This window comes from Orbicella faveolata, unplaced genomic scaffold, assembly GCF_042242905.1.
Source record: "Orbicella faveolata isolate gen_17 unplaced genomic scaffold, um_ofav_v1 contig_2, whole genome shotgun sequence".
In the NCBI taxonomy this organism is placed as follows: Eukaryota; Metazoa; Cnidaria; class Anthozoa; order Scleractinia; family Merulinidae; genus Orbicella; species Orbicella faveolata.
In genome coordinates this window covers 18,882,086-18,897,513 of record NW_028301547.1, presented here as the reverse complement: position 1 = coordinate 18,897,513, position 15,428 = coordinate 18,882,086, and the positions used below count along the sequence as shown (strand labels likewise).

At 39.7% G+C, this 15,428-nt stretch overlaps 2 pseudogenes; one reads left to right on the top strand and one right to left on the bottom strand.

Moving 5' to 3' along the window:
- Positions 1-89: 89 nt before the first annotated feature.
- On the bottom strand, positions 90-2,951 carry LOC149112284 (histamine H2 receptor-like; annotated as a pseudogene).
- Positions 2,952-11,805: 8,854 nt separating this feature from the next.
- Positions 11,806-13,629, top strand: LOC149112283 (adenosine receptor A3-like; annotated as a pseudogene).
- The last annotated feature ends 1,799 nt before the right edge of the window (positions 13,630-15,428 follow it).

Genomic DNA, 15,428 nt, shown 5'->3' with positions numbered 1-15,428 from the left:
CGTCTGGTTAATGTGTTATTCAACTAAACAGAAAGACTTTAATCACAACTTAACATCCTCTTAAGAACTATGAATTTCTGGTGAATATATCAAACATGAAAGACCGTGTTTGACCATATTTGCAAACACCGAAAAGAAAGTTGAAAATGCGACGCGCAGCGGAGTAACTTTGACGAACTTCGAGGTGTTTGGAAATGTGGTCAAACACTATCTTGAGTGTTTGATGTATCTTCTTAATAGAAACTAAAAGTAGGGAGAAAATGGAAAAATAAAATCGTAAAAATTTACGCTAATTAAGATCAGATATCCAAACATTGTCACGGTCGTGATTTTCTTTGCTCAAGCTTGATGAATTATTAATAAGTTTGAGAATAAATCTTGAGAAAGTCTCTGAAAATAGAGTGGTAAAGCACTGTATCAAATGGCATTCGATGAAGAATCCATCCTTTATGTTTAAATTTAACGAGATTCTTTAAGAATGTGAGGTCAGTCTAGCGAGAAAATAACGTAAAAACCCTCAATCGTAGAACAGATGTAAAACTAATCAAGCATACAATATGCAGGAAACAAACAAACAATCTTACTGCTAATGACTTGAAAGCACATCAAATGGAAATGGACACGATTAAATATGGAAATTAAATTTCTAAATCTTTTGAACTGACTTTAGCAAATCCAAATATTTAAAACAGATTAAAAATTTGAAGCAGACATTCTGTGACTAAGTTTACTGAGCTGGAAATCCAACAACCTGAGAACTGAATCAGGAAGACACTGAGCACGACAGAAAATGAACACCCGGTAGTTAGAATATGTCAGTATTAGCTAGTATTCTTCCTCTAAAGAAATTGATAAAGAAACAAAACTCGTTTTCAGCTGTATTGCAATTGATACGAGAATATTGCACAAAATTTGTTTCTTTTTAATAATTTTGATCCTTCCATTTGCAGAAGACTAGGTTACTTTATAAATGAAGCATTCTAATTAAGAAACACTTCTGCTATAAAGCAAGGACTCACTGGGGCACCGAGGACATCTAAGACTGTAAATAGTCTGGTCGACTTTGTTCTGTTACTAATATTTCAACTCATGTGTTACTTTTTGTGTGTCTCTTATTTTCATATTTTACTTAGGCAAAACGAATGGGTATCCTAACAGACCTGTTGTTATTGTTGTTGTTGTTCAGTATGATATAAGAAAAGTATCTTTTTCTATCAATACCCTCACGTTCGCGCTCGAGCAGTTGCATTGGACTCCAGTCTGCTCGTGCTCGTTCCATATACAGAAGAATAACAACGGCATCGCTTAATCATGGTATAGCCCGCCGGCGCTACAATTAGGGTACTGCGCGATTTCGGAGCCTTGACATTTTCCGCAGTATGTCTACGATAGAGTGTCTAATGTGTCTCATCTTCCAGCAGTAAATTACAGGATTCAAAGATGAATTAAGAAATAAGAGAGTACAAGAAAAAAGTAAAATCTATTCAAAGCGATACTCAGGCCGTAGGTTGCAATTGCAGCGAAACAGATGAAGATTGGCAAATAACAAACCAAGAACACGAGATATACGCAAAACGTGCTGATTGCAGATTTAATGAGGCTAGCAAAATTTGTAATTTCGCCAGTTGGTACTGCATTCCGTACTTGTTGGACCTGAATCTGATTCTTGTGGCGTCTCACAGCTAAATAAATCCTGACGTAAACCAGTGTTGTAGCAAGAAGACCAATGACAGTACCGATGCATACAAAAAGTGAGTGAATATTCGGAGGTACCCACAATGCCAACGAAGAGAAAAACGTACTTAACACCCATATTGAGATCACCACAACAACAATGCGCTTGTGAGTCACAAGTTCCTGGTATCTGAAATGAAAATGAATAGCTGAGAACCTGTCTACACTTATGGCTACGACACCACAGAACGAAGCCGTGGAAAACAAATTCATAAGCATGTCAAAAGCCTTATATGTGCTACATGCAGGATCGGTCTGTTGTGACCACCTGATCAGAAGTGAGATGTAAAATGGTTGAATCAGAAGACCAACGCCAACATCAGAAGAGGCAAGACTCATGAGCAATGTTTTTAAAGTCTTTGGCAACGACAATGTTTTTCTCATCGCGTGGATTGTTACAATGTTCAACATGATCATGGCATAGCACAGAAAACTGTTAAACACACAATTGACGATGCCCGTCGAATAGTCATCATCTTCGAAGATTGACGAGGAAAAGTACAGCGCAAATACTTCACAAGATGAGTTCCTCATGTTATCCGGGTTTAACGCACTCGGCGACTTACAACATGTTCCTTTTTCAAGACCACGGCAGGTGAATCAGTCTCCTTTCTGAAATATTCTTTTTAAGTAAAACGTGATATTCATTGGTGAAGAGATAAATTTCCTGGAGTTGCTGTTTAAATCAAGTGTTTGCTGTGAGAAAAAGTCGTGTTTTTGCTCAAAAACGACGAAAACGTTTAAGTCTTTTGAGAAGCACAACAGACGGTGATAAAACCATCAGCTCTTCATAACTGAAAAACCAAGACTTGACGAGAACCGCCAAAGTTGTTATTAAAAATTCTTTTTGCATGCTAATAATGGTTCAAATCAACCGAGTTCACTTAACAAGTATAGTGGGTCAGCTGGCCGAGTTTGGATTAATTCAGATCTTTTTTCACACAAGAGTGTAGTTACAATTACGCATGAGCAGAGTATTATTTACAGAAAAACACATTTAGGCGGTATAACCCATCGCAGAACATTATTATTTTGCTCTCGGCCGATGAAAAGGAAAGAACGTCACTGGCGTGAGTTGTTAAGCCGCGTTAATGTAAAAACCTAAAAGGCTGTCATGAATTTGGACATTTTAGACGTCATAAATGAGTTGTCGGTGAGAATTTAATATTGCCGCCTTGTTGCGAGTGAGATTGAAACACCGATAGCGCCAGCAATAATGCGCTGTTCAAGTGAATTCTAGGCGTTTGCCAAGAAATGATTCGCACTATTAATTTGTTGAGAGGACGAATTTATTTAGGTCTTTTGAAAAAAAAGGAAAATATTGAAATGGATAGCATAAAATTGAAAAATTTTGGAACAAGACTTCTAATAAGACCATGCCATCTGCTCGTCCGTGACTGACAAACCAAGACTTTAATTTAACATTTTCCTCCCATTGGTCAGTTCACGTTGCACGAGTTTTGTTAACCAATCACAAAGCTCGTCTAACATAAGAAAGTGCTCGGATAGACTGAGGAGGAGGGGAGGGCGTGGATTACGTACATGTACTACGTGATGGTCATAGGCGAAGGCATACATATTGCGGCTTCCCCCCCGGGGTGGAATACATATTGCGCCCCCCCCCCCGGGGGGAGGCGAGGAGGTTGCTGTGAATAAATAAAGCAACAACAGACAATCGTGTTTTACGTTAAAAAATACCAAAGCTGCTCGATTATTTTCAAATAAAAACATAAGAAGATTGGAAAATAATGAATTAAAAAAAAAAATAGAATAAAAGTCTTAATAAAAACCCCGCCCCATCAAAAAAAGTTGTCTGTTCTAAAGTCAAATCACTATATTTGGAATCTCCTGTAAGCGACCACCCCTCGTAAGCAAGCGCGACCACTTTTAGAGCTAACAGTTTGAAATTTTCCTTTGTTTTTAACCTCCCGTAAACGACCGCTTGACAGATAATACAGCAAAAATTGCATAATAAGGTGTTTTAACATTATCGCATTCCTGACTTTTCACATGAATTTTACATTTAAAACATGGGATAAAACTCAGTTACAATATGCTAATGAGGCAATTTTTTTTTTTTGACCTATTGTGGTGTAAGCTCTCGTAAGCGACCACCTCCCGTAAGCGCTTGTGGTAGGTTTGACTGTATTGTAAACTGAATTATTGTCAATTAGAAGTGACATACGGAGCGTTAATTTTAAAGGCGGCGAAACTGATAAAATGAGGCAAATAACAAATCAAAAACACGCGATATACGTAGAATATACCGACTGCAGAATTGATAAGACTAGCAAAATTTGCTACAACGCCAGCGTGTGCCACTTCTTGTACTTGTAGAACCTAAATCTGATTCTTTTGGCGTCTTTCAGCTAAATAAATCCTGATGTAGGTCATCTTTGTAAGAAGGACACCAACACTTCCAATAATTGCTATAATAGGTGGGTAAATGTTGCATAGAACCCAGACAGAACATTGAAAAAGAATAAAATACACTTAACACCCATATTGAGGTCACCACAGCTACAACACGCTTGTGAGTCAAAAATGCTTGCTATCTGCATGAGATGAAGATGAATAGCTGAGAACCTGTTCACACTTAAAACCACAACACCAAAGAAAGAGGATGAGGAAAGAAGATGCAATGAAGTAAAAAGCCTTATGCGTGTTACAACCAGGATTGTTTTCATGTAATGACTCGAATAGAGATGACGTGTAAAATGGGATCACTAACCCATCATCAAAGTCAGAAACAGCAAGATTTCCGAGTCCTCGGCAACGACAATTAAAGTTTTGGATTGTTACAATGTTCAACATGATGGCGGTATAGGACAGAAAACTGTTGAAGACACAGTTAGCGATGTAAATCACGAGCCGTTAGCGGGTAATTTAAAAGCTCTCCTCATGTTCTCCCAACATCCCAAATTGAACTCTAATGGTTGTGGTATGAAAAAGGAGCAAATTATGGATGCCAGTAGTGTCCTTTCTCTCCGAGGTACAACGCCCAGAAAACAATTTTCATAGCAGTGATTGAGAATCAAAACTGGGACAACGGATTTCTTTAACTTGTCTAAACGCATTAATGTACTGTTCTGTAGACATTTCCTTTTTTTCGCTGTCCCGTGTTCCTCTGTAGTTTTACGGTATAGCCATTGTCCTTGTCCATCTTATGGCAATTTTTTACGAGCCTTGTGATTGGGTAATAAAACTCGCACCACGTGCTCTAGCTAATAAGAATTTCTCCATCTGACTTTACACTTTTACTTCAGTCCGGATATGCTGATAACGTTTTTCCCGACTAAATTGTTTAATAGAGGGTCGTGGGTTAAACTCCCATCTGGAATACGGATTTTTTTTTTCTTCCGTCTTCAGTTGATGCTATTTCAATCATTTAAATTGTTTGACGCTCCAAAGATCATTAGAACAAAACACTATTTAAAGTGCTCCTAACCCCAAAAATTTATTTCGCTAAAATAATAAAGCCTATTTTGTGGAGTAATTTGCCGCAAGTGTTTTTTTTACTTGGTTAAATCCTCGAATTTCTATGCCCCGTTTCCAATGGTTCGCGACCGCGACTAGAGTGTGCTTGTTCTACAACTGTAAAGTACTGCAAAAATATGGCATTTTTTCGAAAACATATCAGTCTTATTCACCTGGAGACCAACAACTTATAATTACTGAACTATTGATTCATAGACATAGACTGTTTATTTTACTTGGACAACGCACTTACCTATGCTAACATGCAGTGCGTCACATACAGTTGATGAGTAAAGTCTACAGACGCACCAGCTTAAATTTTAATAGTGAATTTTGAAAACCTGTCCTCTTGAGAACACTAGGGACATAAACTATTCAAGTGGCCACCTGAACCATTGGCAACTGACGCAAGCTTACTTCATGTAGCTCTCATGATCATACATTACAAGAAATGCCCTTATGGGGAAAACCCTGAGCTTGATTATAACAAGGCCCATGAAACATCGAAAGCACGACTTTTTCTTTGCTTGTGCTCAAAAATGTGAATTATAGTTGAATTGCGTATCATTACACAAAGTGTTTATATTTAATATAATCCTGTTTAAGAAATTGGAAGCAGCTGCTTTTCCCTTTTTTTATTGTCAACTGGAAATTTAATGTTTGTGTCCCTTCACTGGCCATTTGAGAGAGCGTTGAGTGTCTTTGCCTTTTTTTTCAATGTTCAGGGGTCCACCAAGATTCTCTTGGTTCCACGCAATATTTACTCACTTATTATGGCAATGTGAGAGGCGCGGTGGCCTCATGGTTAGTGCGTTCGTCGTCGGATCGAGCGGTCCGGGGTCAAGCCCTGGCCGGGGACACTGTGTTGTGTTCTTGGGCAGACACTTAACTCTCACAGTGCCTCTCTCCACCCAGGAATATAAATGGGTACCGGCGATTTGTTGGGGAAACCTAACAAATTGCGGGGGATCGGAGTGACCTGCGATGGACTAACATCCTGTCCAGGGGGGAGTAGAAATACTTCTAGCCACTTCATGCTACAGAAACCGGGATAAGCTTTGGAGGCTATAAGCCAGTCTGCTCCAAGGCTTCTCTGGCCATTTACATGTAGCATGTTCTCTGTATAGTGACAATACCCACAAGTAAAAAGGGTTCTGAACATATTAATTCTTTGCCATTTCCTTGCTTGAATTTCTCCATGGCCACATTTGGTGAACGGTGGTTCTTTCAAACTGGTGTTTTTGTTCACAACATGACTTTGAAAGGATTCGAATTTTGCCCAAATTACTCTTCCAGATTTCTTTTCAAAGAATTGCACAAGGAAGGAAACTAACATATCAAGGCACAGAACATTTGCTCAGAAAAAAAGTCGCACCAATCTTCTGTCTCTGCCGGCTGTGCTGACTGACTGCTGCTGTTTCCCATATCAGATGCAACACTGCCGGCTGCATGAATCGATGGAAAAGCGGTTAACGTTATCCCAAATTCGTCTCGCTTAAGCCATGGAGTCAGCAAAATCCCCTCCTCTCCCTGAAAATCCAGGCGAAATCATCTGGTTTGAAATACTTAGAACAGATCAGCGAACTCTTAGACGGCTCTTAGTTTGCATGTTTCGCGTTCACGAAATCGACCCATCGCTTTGTAGGTTTGTCCTTTTCAGGACGATCATCTCTCCATAAAACAGTATGGTACGAAGCGCAATACCCCCTATAAGTTTGTTGTGTTGCTACAACCCCCTACAAAGCACCTGGCTAGCATTAGCATTTTTTTCGAGCTACTTTCGCAGCCTTACCAACAAAAACGGGGTGTCTGGAAAACCCGAATAGCGAATAGTCGCGAATAGCGAATAGTACGAATAGTGCGAATAGTCTCGAATGGTGGCGAACACTCGCGAATAGTGACGAATAGCCCTCAATAGTCACCGCTTTATCAGCACTGATCTGGATTCGTTAAAATTGATCACGTGGAGCAATAACGTTTATCCGCGGACGCTGATAGATTCGACCAAGCACGTTCTGTGAAAAAAAACAATAAAATACAAATACGAGGCAAGTGGTCTGTGATTAGTTTATCAACTAAAAAGACACGAACGAGCTGCTCTAAGCTATATCTAAGCTATATCTTGTGTTCATAATTTATCCAAATAAGCGACAGCATTTCAGTGAATTTATTGCCTTTTCTTCTAAGGACTCCGGCTAGGGTTGTCCATCGGAGGGTTGTCCAATACTGTCGAGTAGATTCCATCGGAAAAAGGGATCTTACGAATCGTTCGACTCGACAAATGGAGAATATTATTGACGATCCGACAGGTTGAGTTATCGATCGGAAAATTGCATCTCATTAGCGAGACTTCGAAAATAGTTCACGTTATTCTTGTAGCAGGGCCCCAGTGTAACTTTGTTGATTCGATCGATTCGTTCGATTCGTCGAATGGAGAATTTTATTGACGATCCGACAAGTAGAGTTGTGGATCGGAAAATTGCATCTCATGAGCGGGACTTAGAAAATATTTCACGATATTCTTGTGGCAGAGACCCAGTGTAACATTGTCGATTCGATCGATTCGTTCGATTCGTCGAATGGAGAATTTTATTGACGATCCGACAAGTGGAGTTGTCGATCGGAAAATTGCATCTCATTAGTGGGACTTAGAAAATATTTCACGATATTGTTGTGGTAGGGCATTAGTGGGACTTTAAAAAATATTTCACGGTATTCTTCTCTGGCAGAGGGCAGTAAAACTTTGTCTATTCGATCGTTTCGTTCGATCCGTCGAATGGAGAATTTTATTGACGATCCGACGAGTGGAGTTGTCGATCGGAAAATTACATCTCATTAGTACCTTTGGTGTTTTTAGAACGAGGAATATTCATGTGTTTATGTCCTCTTTCACAGTGCTTTCCTTCTAATAACCTGTGAACAAATCGACAACGTTGGACCGCCGGGTCTGTTGTCACTAATGAGATGCGATTTTCCGATCGACAACATCCACGTTTCGCGGTCGTGTCCATTCGACGAATCGAACGGATCGGTCGAATGGACAACGTTGGACCGCCGGGTCTGTTGTCACTAATGAGATGCGATTTTCCGATCGACAACATCCAGGTTTCGGGTCGTGTCCATTCGACGAATCGATCGAATGGATCGATCCGACAGGCTTTATATCCAGCTAATAGCTAATGAGATGTAATTTTCCGATCGACAACGAATAGAAAGTTCTCTTTTCCAATGGAATCTACTCGACAGTATTGGACATGAGTGGTCCATCGCCGACATTAAGAAAACAGAAAACACAAAGATAACCTAATATTTACGCCTTTGGTGAAAACAGAAGAAATTACGTTGAGAAACACCTTTTGTCCTGATGAGCGTCTATGCTTTTTAGCGGGAAAATCTCATCCCACGTTGCCCTATTTGCCACTATTCGCCACTATTCGCACTATTCGTACTATTCGCTATTCGCTATTCGGGACTATTCGCTATTCGCTATTCGCTATTCCCGATCGACTATTCGCTATTCGCTAGTCGGGTTTTCCAGACACCCCACGAAAACAAGTAAATATGCGACATACAGACTCATAGTTTTCTCAATTTGACGTCACATCAGGCCCCCAATCCATGCCCCCTTAAACTCGGTCGCGAACCAAAATGGCGGCATTTTGACGTACTTTGACGAGCTATACAAAATCAAAGATTTAACCAAATCGAAAAATTTTCACGGCAAATTACTCCATAAAATATGCTTTATTATTGTAGCGAAAAAAGAATAATGGGTTAGTTACACCTACATTAGAGAAACTATATCTGTTAGAAGGTTGTAGGTTTCAGGTTTGTCATCAATTATTGATATTGTTATTGATAGTTCATTTGGAATGTTCCTCGTTGAACATTTGCACAGCAATTTAAACTGTGAACTTATTTTCAATCAACTGCCTCCACCGAAGTAAATTATTTTGTTCGTTAGTGAGTTTGATAATATATATTTTTGCTGTCCGATCATCAAAATTGCAAATGCATTTAAATGCATGTAAAGTCAGTAAGGCTGTCAACGTGAGAGAAATAACGAAGCGCGCGAAGTCTAAAAATAGACCGCAAATTATTAGAACCCCGCGAGAGTCAGACAGCATTAGCGTGTTCTGGGAGAAATAGGAGGAAACTGAAAGCCAAATTTTCCCTTTAAAAATTGTTTTAGGAACACTTGTTTACGCGCCTGAAAAAGCATCAAATCTTTCACTATTCCGTTTTGCTTGTCTGAGTTTGTCCGAGTTATGACGTCACTCGCGCGCTTCGCTATTCGCGTCACAGAATTGGCTGCCTCCAGTCGACCCTTAAGCCAATATAATCTAAAAACTAGTAGAAATCGTAGATAAAAGAGTGCATTCGAGTTTTGGTAGGCTTGGTATTTTCAAAAAACAAAAATTCTAGGGACCGCATTTTGTGCCTGAGCTGCTAGGTAGGCATGAAATTGGTCTCCCTTCGGCAGGGGCGAATACAAATGAATTGATCGCAAAGCAGGCTTGGTATGTTGAAAAAAAAAATTATAGGGAAAGCATTTTGTGCCTGAGCTGTTAGGTAGACGTGAAATTGGTCTCCCTTCAGCGGGAGCAAAATAAAAATGAATTGATCGTAACACCACGTGCATACGAGAGGGTTTGTTCTCGTTCATGCATGTATTGTGTAATATTAGTTTCAACCGGTCAGTGAAAAATATCAGCTCCTGATAACATGGACTGCAGTCGGGAGGCCGCATTTAGTCCGCAGTCCCCATTTTATACCTGAGTCAACGGGCGTTTTATGCTCAGTCCGTAATGCTTAGTCCGCGTTTAAAACATAAGTCTGTGTTTTATACCCAGGTCGTAGTCCGTAGTTTGCAGTCCGCAGTCTGCAGTCCGCAGTCCGCAGTCCGCAGTCCGCAGTCCGCAGTCCGCAGTCCGCAGTCCGCAGTCCGCAGTCCGCAGTCCACAGTTCGCAGTTCGTAGTCCGCAGTCCACAGTTCCCAGTGCGTGTTTTATACTGACCGTGTAAATCGACACCAACTGTTTCTTCCGTCGGTATGCGAGACGACGTGCTTTTAGTAACAAAACTAGAACAATTATTTTGTTTACGAACACGACTTTGAATCGCCTTGACTTTGGGGTAACAGCTATAGGGCATTTTCACTTCCGAAACAATGAAACGGAGGACATGTTGGTGTACCAAAGCAACCCTGTAGGAGTTTCAACCCATTTCCTATGTAAACACTTTCGCTAGGTTTACCATAGTTTGCGCACAGAAATCTAGGCCAGCGACAGGCGAAGTGAAACTCATTTACTCCTTCGATTTATTCAGCAGAAAGCAGCATTGCTTTCGCGGTCGAAGAGAAGAGGGTACAAACAAGCAGCCAAACTACAGCTTTCTGTTCGTACGAAAAGTCGTACACATTTCGTGAAGACATGCACGTCTGCAAGGTTTTTAAATGCCACTAAAACTGACTTCGAACTTTAAATAAACAACTTATCCGCTACAGTCTTCAATAAGCTGCCTCGAAAAGTCGTACACATTTCGTGAAGACATATCTGTAAGGTGTTTAAAAGCCATTAACACTGACTTCGAACTTTAATTAAATAAACAACTTCAGTATATATCCGCTACAGTCCACAATAAGCTTCCTCGACACTCGAAAGTCCGCAATATTGCGCAACACTTGAAAGAAAGCTCATTGACGAACATGGAAATGACGCCATTCGCCCCTGAAGAATTTTTTTTTGGGGGGGGGCAAATTGGTGTCCCCCGATAGATAGATAGATAGATAGATAGATAGATAGATAGATAGATAGATAGATAGATAGATAGATTCATAGATCTCGAATTTTTCTGCCGAATTTTTCTGTCGAAGGCAATAATTTAAGAGGGAAGTAAGGAACAAGGCCTGTATTTGGGATTAACTCTCTTGCCTCTTCATCCTCTCTTAACGACCAACATAACTCTTTTTAGACAATTTTTCCACACAACGAAAAGGAGGAACAAAGGAGGAACTTTAGAAGCTCAGAGGCTCAGAAGTTCAACAGAATTTTGTAAGTTGACCATCCATTAACGTAAAAGCTAATGCGGTCGTCACAAAGTCTTGGTTTGTCAGTTATTGACGGGCAGATGGCCTTGTTATACGTCATACTCCAGTCTCTTCAGTAGGTTTTTTGATCAGTGCCATTATTGCTGGGTCTTTGGGTAACTGGTAGTATATTATACTTTCAACGACAACTCCTTTACGACGTCTCAAGTAACAAATTCTATCACGGACAAGACAGCCTTCTAGATTTCCATAAACACGCGGCTACTTTACAATAAACCTGACACCCACATCCGTCACGTTTATAAGTTGGTTTAATTTTAATCAGTTATAGGCGTCTCTTCTCGTCGCGCTAGTAGGCACATAAGGCAAGAAAGAATTGCTTTTAAAACTAATTTATATTTTATATTGGCAAAACTCTTAAATGTCTGGAAGAGCGGTTCTGGAATATTTTACAACCTTTATTTATGCTGATAATCGTAAATTTTGTAAACAAAGGAACCCATTTAAGCCAAAGTAGTCCAGCTGGTCCACAGTAGGCTTGTTAAATAAACTTGGTTAATTTGCTAATGACCATTATTAGCATACAAAGCGAACTTTTTAAAACAATTTTGGCGGTTCTCATTTGTTTTGCGAGTTATTTACGAGCTCATAGTTTAATAACAAGTCTCACTCTATTCTTGACTATTTTTCTTGTTATGTTGTTCAGAAGGCCAAACTGCAGTTTCGTTTTTATCAACAAAGAACACGATTTTTTTTACAACAAACACACGGTGGAAAGAGCGACTGCTGGGACATTTATGCCTTCTCAAATAACCATCACGTCCTGCAAACGAATTATTTCAGGCAAGCGACGGCTTCACAAGTTGTCATCTTGAGAAAAACCGGAACGTTTATCCTGGAGCGTGTTGTAAGTCGCCGAGTGGAGTAAATCGACATCATGACGAAATCATCTTGTGAAGTATTTGCTCGATACTTTCCCTCGTTCTCCGAAGTTGAAGACTTTTATTGGGCGTCCATCGCTAATTGTGTCTTCAACAGTTTTCTGTCCTATACCGCCATCATGCTGAACATTGTAACAATCCACGCCATGAAAAAAACGTCGTCGTTGCCAAAGACTTTAAAAACATTGCTCCTGAGTCTTGCTGTTTCTGATGTTGGTGTTGGTTTGCTTGTCCAACCATTTTACATCTCACTTCTGGTCAAGTGGATACAACAAAGTAATATTGGGTGCAGCAGAATGGCGTTTATCATAATAGTGTTTTTGTTTTGTACCGCGTCGTTGTTAGGTGTCGTAGCGATAAGTGTAGACAGGTTCTTAGCTATTCATCTTCATCTCAGATATCAGGAACTTGTGACTCACAAGCGCGTTGCCGTTGTGGTGATCTCAATTTGACTGTTAAGTGCGTTTTTGTCGTTAACGGTGTTATGGGTACCGTCGGATATTCGCTCGCCATTTATATCCATTGGCACAGGTATCTGTCTTCTTGTCACAATACTGCTCTACATCAGGATTTATTTAGCTGTGAGACGCCACAAGAATCAGATTCAGGCCCTGCAAGTACAGAATCCAAATTTTGTCAGCCTCATTAAATCTACAGTCAGCACGTTTTGGGTATATCTCGTGTTTTTGGTTTGTTATTTGCCAATGTTAATCTGTTTAGCCGTTGTTGCAATCTACGGCCCGAACATCACTTTGAATAGATTATTACTTTTTGCCTGTACTCTCGTATTTGTAAATTCATCTTTGAACCCAGTAATTTACTGCTGGAAGATAAGAAACATTCGACAGGCTGTCATGACCATACTGCGGAACATGTCTTGGCACAAAAAACGCCTATCACCATAATGGTAGAGCCGGCCATGCTATACCATGATTCAGCGGTGTCGTTCTTGCTGCTCTAATAAACCATCTGTATATGGAACGACCGCGGGCAGACTAGCCTCGAATTGCACGAGTGCAAAGAACTACAATAACAACACGTCTAATAGCATACCCATTCGTTTTGCCTGAATAAATAGTGTAAATATTACATACACACAAAAAGTAATCCTTGCATACGACCGGTGGGCCTAGAATTTGAATGGACCAATCAGAATTTAGCAGGCGGAAAAAAACTGTACTGTCCTGACTTGAAATGAAAGTTAACAAGAAGCCATTGAAGACGGGAAACTTTTCTCACTGAAGAGTAGTATTAGTATTAGTACTGATAAGTATAAGTTGTATTAGTAGAAATAGTGCTCGTGGTAGATTACTTATAAATTGTAACTTTTATATCTAGGTTAGACACGGCTGGATGGAAGAGCATATTTTGTATGATTTTGATACCGTGTATAAATAAATTCATACGCACGCTCGCGCGCGTTGCTAAGGAGGTGAAATTTTACTTGAGTCAGCCTGAGCGAGGAAAATTCAAACAATTCAACAAGTTGCAAATTCGGTTACATTTTAGAGGTTTTTCCTTTGTGTTTCACGAAAGTTTAAAGTAAAAAAGTACAAGCGAAAACAAACACAGAGAAAAACAGAAGAGCAAGCGCAAGAGAAAAAGAAAAACCATCTCTGTGTGGCTTTCGTGAGCTTCGTTTGATCTTATCGAGCCGCTGGTCGCCTCTGGTAGGTAAACTGCGCACGCGCTGATAGGGTAACTTCCGATACATATCGCGGGCACTTCTGGTTTCTTTAAATGCTAAAGGAAATGTGGTTTTTGATTAAATCCAGCTTTTTTCGACGAGTTACGATTAAAGCCAACGTTGGAAACATAGCTATGCATTTCTTTTAAACAATCATCCTTTTTTTTTTAGAAAATTACGAAGTTTTCAAAATTTTGAAATTCTCTCAAAATCTGATCTTTTAGAAATGAACAAAATCTATGCATAGCGTAGTAAAGATTAAAGTTAAAATGTTAAATCAAGGGGAAAAAATCCCGACAAAGTAATATGCTTGGGAGCCTTTACATTTTTTTTCAGAATGAGTCACATGACCATGGGCGTGGCCTGATGACGTCCTCGCTAGTGTTGCTGATCATGAAAAAGTTAAAACACATGAAATAACTCTGAAATAACAAAAAATGACAAGGTTATATGACAATAAATTTCCCTAGCAACGGCTTAAAAAGATTAGTTAATGGGCCCTTAAGGTGGCTCCCTAGAGTAATTACGAACACCCTCCCCATAGAGCGCGAGTTAGAAAAGGAAACTTTCTCTTAAATTTCTCTTAAAGTTTTCCCCGTAGAGATTTACCAGTATGGGTACTGTTAAAATACGGCTTATGTTTGGTTGTCAATTTTTGGATTAAGGCCGTTACCATGGCAACATCTCTTCTAATGACCGGCAGATATATTCCTCATTTTGACTTAAACTCCTTAATATTTATACTTTCCTTCGGTGAAATTTTTTCATACTTTGCCACATCATGAAATGATATTGCCTGACATTTTGAATTGGTAAAAAGTCAAGGTTGTTCAGACGGTTTTTCCAATATTCTGTAATTTGTCATTTTTCTAAATATATTAGATTAGCTCTAACAGATTTTAACAAAAATAGGGTATTTTTTTAGGAACTGTATGTGGTTAGAACTGAGCCAAATTAAAAAACAATTCACCGAAGGGAACGCGAGAAAATTAGCATTTATTTGGTCACGCTTGCGTCACAAAAATCAAAAAAACACGCGTGGTGTCACGCTTGGTTATTCATTTAGGCGCGCACTCATGTGACGCCATGTTTCGCGTGAAAGAAAGCAAGAGTAAATTAGAACTCTTTTACCGGTTATTTATAGAGCTTTTTTGTCATATTTTTTTGGCCCTAGGCTTAAACACATGTTTGAACGGAGTTTGAAACTATTGCTGCTTATACCGAAGTGATTTAACGCTTTTCAAGTGCTGAAGTGATTTCGCTTCTTCTTAGGGTTACTTGCATCATTTTTGAACGCGCGATTAATACTGAGGTTTGGCAGGGAATGGTACCGCGCGCTATTGAGTCTCGGAAAAACTGGCACCAAAAATGGGTTGCCCGCGATCGGCAACTTGCTCTTCGATCGCTGTCGTCGGGTAGGAAAATAGTTTTGTCATTTTGAACAAAACATACTGTTTCTCGTCAAATTAAACCCGGAATTCTCGAATTAAGCATTAGAAGAGGCCAAAGCAACTTTGCTATTGTCTTATTTTTTTGTTAG